At 39.8% G+C, this 10,440-nt stretch overlaps 1 protein-coding gene and 1 pseudogene across 17 annotated transcripts in view; both read left to right on the forward strand.

Annotated features, from left to right (window-relative positions):
* The window catches only part of LOC102419096, a 20,325-nt pseudogene extending 17,839 nt beyond the window's left edge, over positions 1 to 2,486 (forward strand).
* SLMAP (sarcolemma associated protein) overlaps positions 1 to 10,440 on the forward strand; it is a 156,152-nt gene that overhangs the window by 25,206 nt on the left and 120,506 nt on the right. The gene's annotated exons all lie outside the window — the stretch shown is intronic.

Here is a 10,440-nt window from a genome sequence, read left to right on the forward strand (position 1 = left end):
GAGGGGCACCCAGGCCCCCAAGGGGGGCAGTTGGGGGGGATCAGCCCAGCAGGGAGGGCATTTGGGGGTGCCCAGGCTGGCAGGGGGGAAGTAAGAGGTGCCCAGCCTGGCGGGGGGGGGGGGTAGTGAGGGGCAACTAGACTGGCAGGGGGGGCAGTTAGGGGCAACCAGGCTGGCAGAGGGGGGCAGTTGGAGGCAACCTGGCCGGCAGCAAGGGGCAGTTAGGGATGACCAGGCCAGCAGGGAGGGGCAGTCAGGGCGATCAGGCCGGCACGCAGAGGCAGTTAAGGGTGATCAGGCTGGTACGCAGAGGCAGTGAGGGGCAATCAGGCTGGCAGGGGGGGCAGTTAGGGGCGACCAGGCAGGCAGGCAGGTGAGTGATTAGGAGCCAGCGGTCCAGGATTGTGAGAGGGATGTCTGACTGCTGGTTTAGGCCCTAAACGGGCAGTTGGACATCCCCTGAGGGTCCTGGATTGGAGAGGGTGCAGGGTGGGCTGAGAGGACCCTCCCCCTGTGCACAAATTTCGTGCACCAGGCCTCTAGTATAATATATTTATAGTGGAATATGCCTGGGTGTTGTATTATAGAGGAGGAGCATCTAATTCAATCTCTCAGTATATGCTAGTTATACTGTGGTAAGAAATAACCTTAAGACCTCAGAGTTTTGTAACAACAAATATTTATTTCTTGTTCATGTTACATGTTTAGATAGATGGCAGCACCATCCACAGTTGTTCTCCTTTCTGGAATTCAGCCAAAAGGAGCAGTTCCTATCAGGGACATGTTCTAGTGGTAGAAGGAAAAGTGCTATGCAGAGTCATGGAATTACAGTTAAAGCTTCTGCTCAGAAATGGCACAAGTCACTTCCACTCACATTTCATTGGCCAAAGCAAGTCACAACCCAGGCATGTGCCTTGACCTGGAATCAAACTGTGACCACTCAACCACTTTGGCCTGGCAAGTGTTGTTCTTATGAGAGATAAAGACTATATCATTTATACAATACTTAATATCTTTTGTGAATAACTGTGACATTGAGTTATGAGGTTTAGTCATGGTGGTTTAAAAAATATATCACTTTCATTTACTTTATTTTGTCTATTCATCTGCTTTGTCAGAGACTGATTTCTACATCAATTATATTTTCAAATAAAACACTAGTATATATTAGTTCATAGGGTCAAACATTCGGATATTTAAAATAGTGATATAGAGGCTATGGGAGATAACTTAGAGTGGGCTGGAGTGGGGTTGTGGCTGTTCCACCCAGAGGGTCACAATTGGTGGAGGAGCTGGAAGCTCTGTGAAAGCAGAGGCTGGCCAAGCTGCAGGTAAAGCATGGGGATCCTGGCAATGCAGCACAACAGGAAGCAAAGTGCAAAGAAGCAGAAATGAGAAACAGGATCTTAGCCCAAGTTCTGGATCAGTCAGCTGGGGCCTGGTTTAGTAATTTAGCACTTCTAAAGCCCTAAAAAACTAAAGGAGTAGAGAATTACCTTATACAGATGGCAAGATATGGACAACTAAGTGGGAAGATAGCAGAACAAGGTTTAATGGAAATCCTTGAAAACGTAAGCCAACAAACAGAAAAGAAAGTGACAGTTAAATTCAATAGAAGAAAAATAATGGACTCTGATGAAGATGATGATTATTGAATTTAAGATGCTTAGACATTGGAACTTAATGGAACAGTTCCAGGACAGATAATACTTGGCAGTTAAGATCTGATTGAATGTTTACTTTGCTTATTGTTTATATACCTTTAGAAAAATAAACTTGCTGTGTAAAATAGAAATAAAAAGGTAAAGAAAATAAAATCGTGACATAAATTACATAGCATTTGCTTATTGAGCATCTCTTTATTAAGCATCTGCTATGTGGCATATTTGCTAACTGAGAGGGATTCAAGAGTGAAAAAATATGATCTCTGCTTTTAGGGATTCTGCATAAATGGACATGTCTACAAAAAATTACAATGAAGTGAAATAATGTCTAAGAGAGGTACTATAAAGTACGGTAGAAATGTTGAGGATGGAATGATCAATTGATAAGATGATGAAGGAAGGAATAGATAGAATGGCATCTCTGGGTAACTGAAACTAGTCTTAAAAGAAGAGTAGGATTTTAGCATGCAAATGAGAGGAAAGTACATTTTAGGCAGCACTAACAAATAGCATGAGTAATAGCATGAAGGAATAAAAATAGGTGTCTTGTTTGAGAACTTTTGAGTGATTTTTGTGTGACATATGAGGGAAGGGACAGAAGATGAGGAAGAAAGGTAAATTTAGGATCAAGTTTTGAAGGATTTTAATGTCATGCTGCTTTCTCCTTTAAAACAGTGGTGAGGAGTTCCAAAAAATTTTAAAGTAATAGAATCACATGTTTAGATCTTTGCTTTTAGAGCAGCAAAGTGTGTGTGTGTGTGTGTGTGTGTGTGTGTGTGTGTGTGTGTGTGTATGTGTATGTATACATATATTAATTTCAGAGTGGCAGGGAGAGGGAGAGAGAGAGAGAAACATCAATGATGAGAGAGAATCATTGATCGGCTGCCTCCTACAGGCCCCACACTGGGGATTGAGCCCGCAACCCGGGCATGTGCCCTGACTGGGAATCAAACCGTGACCTCCTGGTTCATAGTTTGACACTCAACCACTGAGCCATGCTGGATGGACTAGAGCAGCAATCTTGGTGATAATGTGTAAGACATTGGAATTGTGCCTAGAGACAAGGAGACCCAGTAGAATGATATAGAAGAAAGGCCAGTTAGAAATTTCTGGATAGGGAGAGACAGATTTTAGACTCATCACCAGTGTAGTGAAGGCTGTAGGAAATACACTACCAGGGAAGTTTGTACATCTCTAGAGGCTAAGGAAGAACCCTGGGGATGATCAGTATTTGAACAGCTGGCACGGAGAAAGAAAACAAAGTTGGAAAACCGGCCAGAGAAATAAGAGGACCAGGAAAGATTGGATTTGTGAGGTACAGGGCAGGGGAGAGTTTTTGAGAAGGTACTTATTAGTAGCATTCAAGGGCTGAGAATAGTCCTTGGGTTTGACAGGTAAGTCTCATCAGTGGCTTGAGTGCTTTTCAGTGGAGTGGTGGGTATGGAAGCTACTGTCACTGGGTTAAGAAGCTGTGAGTGCCTTGGCTGATGAGCTCAGTGGTTAGAGCATCAAAGGGTAGAGGATTCGATTCCTGGTCAAGGGCACATACCTGGGGTGTGAGTTGCATAGGAGGCAACCAGTCTCTCACATCTATGTTTTTTTCTCTCCTCCCTCCTCCCCTCTCTGAAAAGCAGTGGAAAAAAAATATCCTCAGGCTGTGAGTGCCCTGGTTGGTGTGGTTCAGTTGGTTGAGAGTTGTCCTGTGCACAGAAAGGTTGCCAGTTCAATTCCCGGTCAGGGCACATGCTCAGGTTGTGGGTTCAATCCCTGGTAGGGGGCATGCAGGAGGCAGCCAATCCATGTTTTGCTCACATTGTTGTTTCTCTCTCTCCCTTCCTCTTTCTCTAAAACTCAATAAAATACCTTAAAAAAAATAGAAGGCTGTGTGACAGCTCTGAAAGTATTTGACTGAATTGGATGCGGAGGTGTAACTAAGGGCATTTCCTTCCACATAAAAGATATGTGTATGCAGACTTCATTGATGACAATTTGTTGTTTTTTTCTCCAGTTTTAATTGTTGTTACTTTTAAGGAGTCTACTGGTTCCTCACATGTGTGGGATGGGGTGGGGTGGGGGAGAAGTGGAATGAGAAAAGCCATATAGGTTAGGCACTCCCTATCCATATTAATTTCTCAATACGTAGACTTAAATGTAAATTGAAATCTTATTGTGTTAAATATAATTTGTGGAAATGGGATGTGAGTCACAGATTTCAAAAAGATATAGAAATGTTAAAACTTTGAAATTCTGCAAAAATTAGAAATTCAGTAGTCACTGATATATTCCCTAGTACTTTTTTGATGTCCTGAGTTTTTAAGTTGTGTGTGTGTGTGTGTGTGTGTGTGTGTGTGTGTCTAAAGAATATGAATGAGAGTCTCTCTGAGAACTGCTTAATCTGGGAATGATATTCAATGAAAGGGTTAATGTTTTAGTATCCATCCTGACAAACAACTGACAATTCAAAAATGGTTATGGGAACTTACAAACTAATGTTAAAAAAAAAAGTGAAACATCATGGTAAAATTTGAATATTTTTGCAGTGAGAGATCCATTTTGTGGATTATCAAATTCTCTTGCTTAATTTTTTGTTACATGGTCACTTATTTTCTATTTATAAACTTTATAATAGTTTTTTAGTTTTGCATTCTTGTTTTTGTGGTAGGTGCTGAATATATGACTATTAAAATGTACTTTTGACATTAAGTAAAAAGGAAGATAGCAAACAATTTCCAATTAAACATGTAGGACTAATAATTCCTCTGAATTTATACTATATAAAATGAGATCATGTATGTATTTAAAAATTCACTCTAAATTTAATAGAAAAACATAGTTAAGTTACTTTGGAGCAAAGAGGTCAAATAAAATATTTTCTATTTCAGAGATTTATATCCATGAATGTAAAGATAAAAAAGATATACTGAGATATATATTTAAATACATTTTATGAGTTCTGGGATAGAAAAAACTTACCTTGAGCAGGAGTTAGGGGAAGAAGGAGATTTTAGAATGGCTTTTTATGAGATTGGCCACTGTGTATAGCAGCAGTCTTACTTTAAAAAAAGAGTAACATTTTATTTTGCATGTGTTACAGTTCTGAACCTTACTACTCTTTTACTTGCACAATGTTTTCTATTGTAAAGCATGTATGTCAAAACCCAGAATCTGCGTTGTCACTTCCTTATTATAATTCCGGCTCTGCTCAGATAACATGCCTGAAACATTGTAAATTTCTCAGGGTTTTGAAAAACAGTTTGAGAACGTAAGAAAAGTTAAGGTATGCTTAATTTTCTAGGTTATAAATATTTAAAAATTTATTTCAGTATTATCAATATAATTTTCAAAAAACTATCAAATGAACTCCTATATCAACAGAAAACTCCAAAAATTGATTATTTTTGGAATGGCATTTAAATTTGCTCAGATTAAGTACTTAAAATTTGTAATTTTAGTGAGTAACAGAGATCTCTTATACTTGAATTTATGTCCTTTACTAAACTTTGACCCATATAAAGACATCTATATTTATTAATGGAAAGCAAAAATTTAATCTCAAATTTTGCTTGATATTTTTAATTCAAATAAAGTCCTTAATAGAGGTAAATAAAAAATGGTTTTTAAATGTGACAAGTATAATAGGATGTTTTAGTGGGCTATCATTTTAGTGTGTTCAAAGGAAATTGTTTGACCTTGAACTACAGCTTTAATTGTATGTCCATTGCCTGCAGGTATCTTGTTTTAAAAGAAAAGTGAGTTAAAATGAACTAACTAGTGACATCTGCCATTATTCTAACAATAGAATACTGTGTTTTAAAGAATAAAATTTTGTATTAATTTTTGATTAAATATTTAAACACAATGTTGTTAGTGATATTTTAATATAAAATACCTTTTTTTTGGTATTGACTTATTTGTGTGACAGATACAGAAACTTTATATAAATATATTTTAATGCTTTAAAATAAAATGTGTCTCTTTTTAATTTTCCATGTAAACTTAGAAGTAAATTTGCTGAATTAATCATTGTTAGAAATTGTCCTTATCTTTTTAGGACATTTATTACTGTATTGTAGTTTTTTCTTGTCTGTTATACTAAGTGAATTCTTATAAGGTGGGACTTTGTCTTCTATGCTCATTGTTCTAAGTTCAGATAGAATTGAATACATTTTAACAGGTTTTATATTTTCTTAGATCTCATAGATATTTATTTTGTCTATGATATTTTACTTAAATCATATCATTTTAAAAATCTTTATTATTGAGAGTATTACAGATGTAATACTCCCCTGATTGCCTTGCTCCATATGGTTCCCGCCCCACCCCAGGCCTTCACCACTCAATTATTTGTATCCATAGGTAATACATATATGCATATAAATTCTTTGATTAATCTCTTCATAACCCCACTTCCCTCTGAGATTCGTCAGTCTGTTCCACGTTTCCATGCCTCTGGTTCTATGTTATTCATCAGTTTATTTTGTTCATTAGATTCCTTGTTTGTTTATTTTGATTTTTAGATTCAGTTGTTGATAGAAATGTATTTATTACCATTTTATTGTTTACATTTTCTCCTCCTCCTTCTCTTCCTCCTCCTCCTTCTCCTTCTTAAACATTTCATGTAATATTGGTTTCGTGGTGATGAACTTCTTTTGCCTTTTCTTGTCTGTGAAGCTCTTTATCTGACCTTCAATTCGAAACGATAGCTTTGGTAGGTAGATAATCTTGGTTGTAGGCCTGTGCTATTCATCACTTTGAATATTTCTTGCCACTCCCTTCTGGCCTGCAAAGTTTCTGTTGAAAATCAAGGGGCAGTCATATGGCTGCTCCCTTGTAGGTAACTAACTGCTTTTCTCTTGCTGCTTTTAATATTCTCTCTTTGTTTTTATCCCTTGGGATTTTAATTATGATGTATCTAGGTGTGGACCCTCACCCCATGGAGGTTTGGCCAGCCTGGGTGAGGGGCTGATGGCTGTTTTCAGGCTGGCCACACCCCCTTTAGGGTGTGGGGTCCTGCTGGGGTGCCTGGCCAGTCTGGGTGAGGGGCCGAGGGCCGTTTTCCGGCTGGCCAAGCCCCCCGGCGATGGAAGCTCCCAGCCTCTCCTTTTTTTCTTTTTTTTTTATTCTGGGATTTATTTACCTTCTATAATTGAAACTTTGTAGCCTTGAGTGGAGCTCGGAGCCAGCCAGGACGGGTGGGAAGCTTGGCTTCCTCCATCGCCAGGGGCAACCCAAGCCTCCTGCTCGCTCCAGCTCCGTGGCCACGGCCGGCTGAAAGCAGGTATCTGGGGTTTATTTATTTTCTATAATTGAAACTTTGTTGCCTTGAGTGGAGCTCAGAGCCGGCCGCAGCAGGCGGGAAGCTTGGCTTCCTCCATTACTGGGCAACCAAGCCTCCTGCTTGCTCCAGCTCCGTGGCTGCCGGCTGCCATCTTGGTTGGGTTAATTTGCATACAGTCACTCTGATTGGCTGGTGGGTGTGGCTTAAGGTGTAGCAAAGGTACAGTCAATTTACATGTTTGTCTTTTATTAGTGTAGATACTTTGTTTCTTTAACTTGACAATGATGAATTCCAAGTGTATATAATTATTTTTACCATTTAAATCATTAACTCTTTAGAAGTTTATGGACTCACTTATAGTTTCTATTATACTGACTATGTAAAAATAAGGGAAATTTATGTAATACTAGAGGCCTGATGCACGAAATTCGTGCAAGAGTAGGCCTGCCTTCCCCCCGGCTGTTGGCACCGACTTCCCTCTGGCACCCGGGACCTGGGCTTCCCTTGCAGCCCCGGCTTTGTCCAGAAGGTCGTCCGGTTTAATTAGCATATTATGCTTTTATCATTTATGGAATATGTTTAAACATTTAAGAACACAAGCAAGGGCTGCTCTGTCTGTGGAGTAGCTTGTGCTCTGTCTTGCTGCTTCACTAATAAACTCTATTTTACTTGAAAAAAAAACATAAGCAAGTTATGTAGGCTTATTTGCCTCTGGTCAGTGTGATATTAGAGGGAAATTCTTTTCTTCCCTGAAACTCTAGTTTCTCTGGGTTTCCACCTATTAACATTCCACTTCTAGATGTGTAGAATTTTCTCATCTAAATGCTAATTCCTAAAACATATGTACAGTATTCTGTAGATTTCAAAGTGCTGTGGATTTATTTAGCCATTATTGTTGACCATTTCCTGTGTGCCAAGCACTGTTCTTTATTAAACAAAACAAAGTCCCTGCCCCCCCATGGAGCTGACATTCAACCATCTTTCATCATCACCTCAGCCTATTTAGGACAAATGGGAGTGCTTCTCATTTATTGATCGGAATTCAACATAGTTCAGGTCATCAAATTTGCTGCGCAAAAGCAATACTGTCATATGTCCTTAACATATTCTGGTTATTTCAAAGTCATTAGGGAACCTCTTAGATGAGTCATTGAATGATTTTGTTTTGGTAGTTATTCTTTTTGTTTTCTTCCTGCTTGGAAACTCACTTTTCCATCTCCTAAGTATGAATTTTAATAGAACTTTTCAAACTTTTGTTTGCATCACACTGTACTTGCCTAGTTTTTAATTTTTTGACAGTTTTGACATCTCCATCCTTGTTTTCATGTCTATGGTTTCCATAAAGACTTTTCTAAGCACTTTATTTCAGAATTCATGTCCTTATCCTGAATTTCTTAACCATCTTTTTAGTTTATTTTTAACTTTTTTAAGTGTGCACTTCAGTGGCTTTTAATATATTCACAGAATTGTGCAGTTATTACCTCTATTCAATTCCAGAACATTTTTATTGCCTCAGAAAGAAACTCTGTACTCATTAGCTATCACTCCCCATTTTCTCCTCTCCTAGCTCCTGGCAACCACAAATGAGTCTACTTTCTGTCTCCATAGATGTCTATCTTGATATTTCATATAAGTGGAATCATATAACATGTTATCATATGTTATATGATTTTGTGTCTGCCTTCTTTCATCTAGCATAGTGTTTTCAAGGTTTATCCATGTTGTAGCATGTATTGATACTTCATACTTTTTATTGCCAAATAATATGCCATTATAGGGATATACCACATTTCACTTATTCATTTATCAGTTGATAGTCATTTGGGTTGTTTCTACTCTTTGGCTATTATGAATAACTAATGGCCTGGTGCACAAAATTTGTGCACATTAAAAAGGAATTAATTAGAGGAAATATTTTAATATTGCTACTTGCCCTTTCTCTATAATAGAAGTGTCAGAGATGAAAGAAAATTAGTAAAATGTATATTAAAATCTCCCTCCTGTCAGAGTCTGGGGTGTACCATGGACCCAGAGTCAAGTCCCCGCCCACCCGCATGTGCCTCGAAATCAAGCGAGATCCAGACGAGGCCGGGTGGGGGGCGCAGCCTCAGGTCCCTCAGCCCCTGTGCTGGGGCGGGGGACGCAGCCTCAGGTCCCCCAGCCTGGGCTCCAGTCCCCTAGCCCCGGTGCTGATGCGGGGGCGCGGCCTCAGATCCCCCATCAAGCAATGCTGGGCAATGAGCGCGGCCTCAGGTCCCCCGGCCCCAGAGCCAGGGCAGCGGGTGTGGCCGCAGGTTCCCCGGCCCTGGCACCAGGGTAGGGGGCGTGGCCTCAGGTCCCCCGGCCCCAGCGCGAGGGGTTGAGGGTGCGAAGGTGCATAGGGCGCGAGGGCGTGACAACTATTTGCATATTAGCTCTTTATTATATAGGATGCTACTGAGAACAGACATGTACAAGTTTTTATACATATGTTTTTAGTTCACTGGTTCATATGGTAGCTCCATACCTAACATTTTGAGGAACTGCTGAACTGTTTTCCAAAGTGTTTGGCCTATTATATGTGCCCCACCAGCAGTGTATAATAAAGGTTCAATTTCTCCACTTCCTCGTCAATACCTTTTCCTGTCTTTTTTATTGTAGCCATCTAGTGAGTATAAAGTGGTATTTCTTCCCCCCTCCCCTTTTTTTTTGTATTTCCCTAACAACTAGTAATATTGAGGATCTTTTCATGTACTTATTGGCCTTTTGTATATATTTTTTGTGAAATGTTCACATCTCCCCATCTTAAAAATTAATTTATCTTCTTATCATTAAGTTATATATTCAGGGTACAATTCCCTTATTAGATAAATGATTTGCAATTTTTTTTCATTCAGTAGATTGTCTTGATGGTGCTTTATTATTATTACTAGAGGCCCGGTACACAAAAATTTGTGCACTCGGGTGGGTACCTCAGCCCGGCCTGTGCCCTCTCGCAATCTGGGGCCTCTTGGGGGCCCCTTGCCCTGGCTGCTGGCACCAGTTTTCCTCCGGTGCCCGGAACCCAGGCCTTTGCTCTTCGCCGGGAGGGGCCTGCGCAGTGGGCAAGGGGCTTAGCTCTTTTAAAAATACTTCTGAACGTTTGGTAAATAACCCTGTAGGAATCTACTTTCTGAAACATGCTGGTTGTTAAGGGCTGATTTGGGTAATCAACAAAATGTATGTTAAAATCCTAATTCCCAGAACCTCAGAATGTACCTGTATATGGAGATAAGATCTTTAAAGAGGGGATTACATTAAATTGAGGCAGTTCCAGTAGGACCCTTAGCCCATCTCACTGAAGTCCTTATAAGAAGAGGAATGTTGGGGTCCAGCCCCAGCAGGTCCAGGGGTTCCCAAAGGTGTGGACAGAGTCGGCGAAGAAGGAATGACACAGAGGCAGCATTCAGGTGATCATCATAGCCAGGTTCTCTTTTTATTGTCCTGTTACATCTATATTATACTATTGATCCTATAAGC

This window comes from Myotis lucifugus, unplaced genomic scaffold (genome assembly GCF_000147115.1).
Source record: "Myotis lucifugus unplaced genomic scaffold, Myoluc2.0 scaffold_83, whole genome shotgun sequence".
Lineage (NCBI taxonomy): Eukaryota > Metazoa > Chordata > Mammalia > Chiroptera > Vespertilionidae > Myotis > Myotis lucifugus.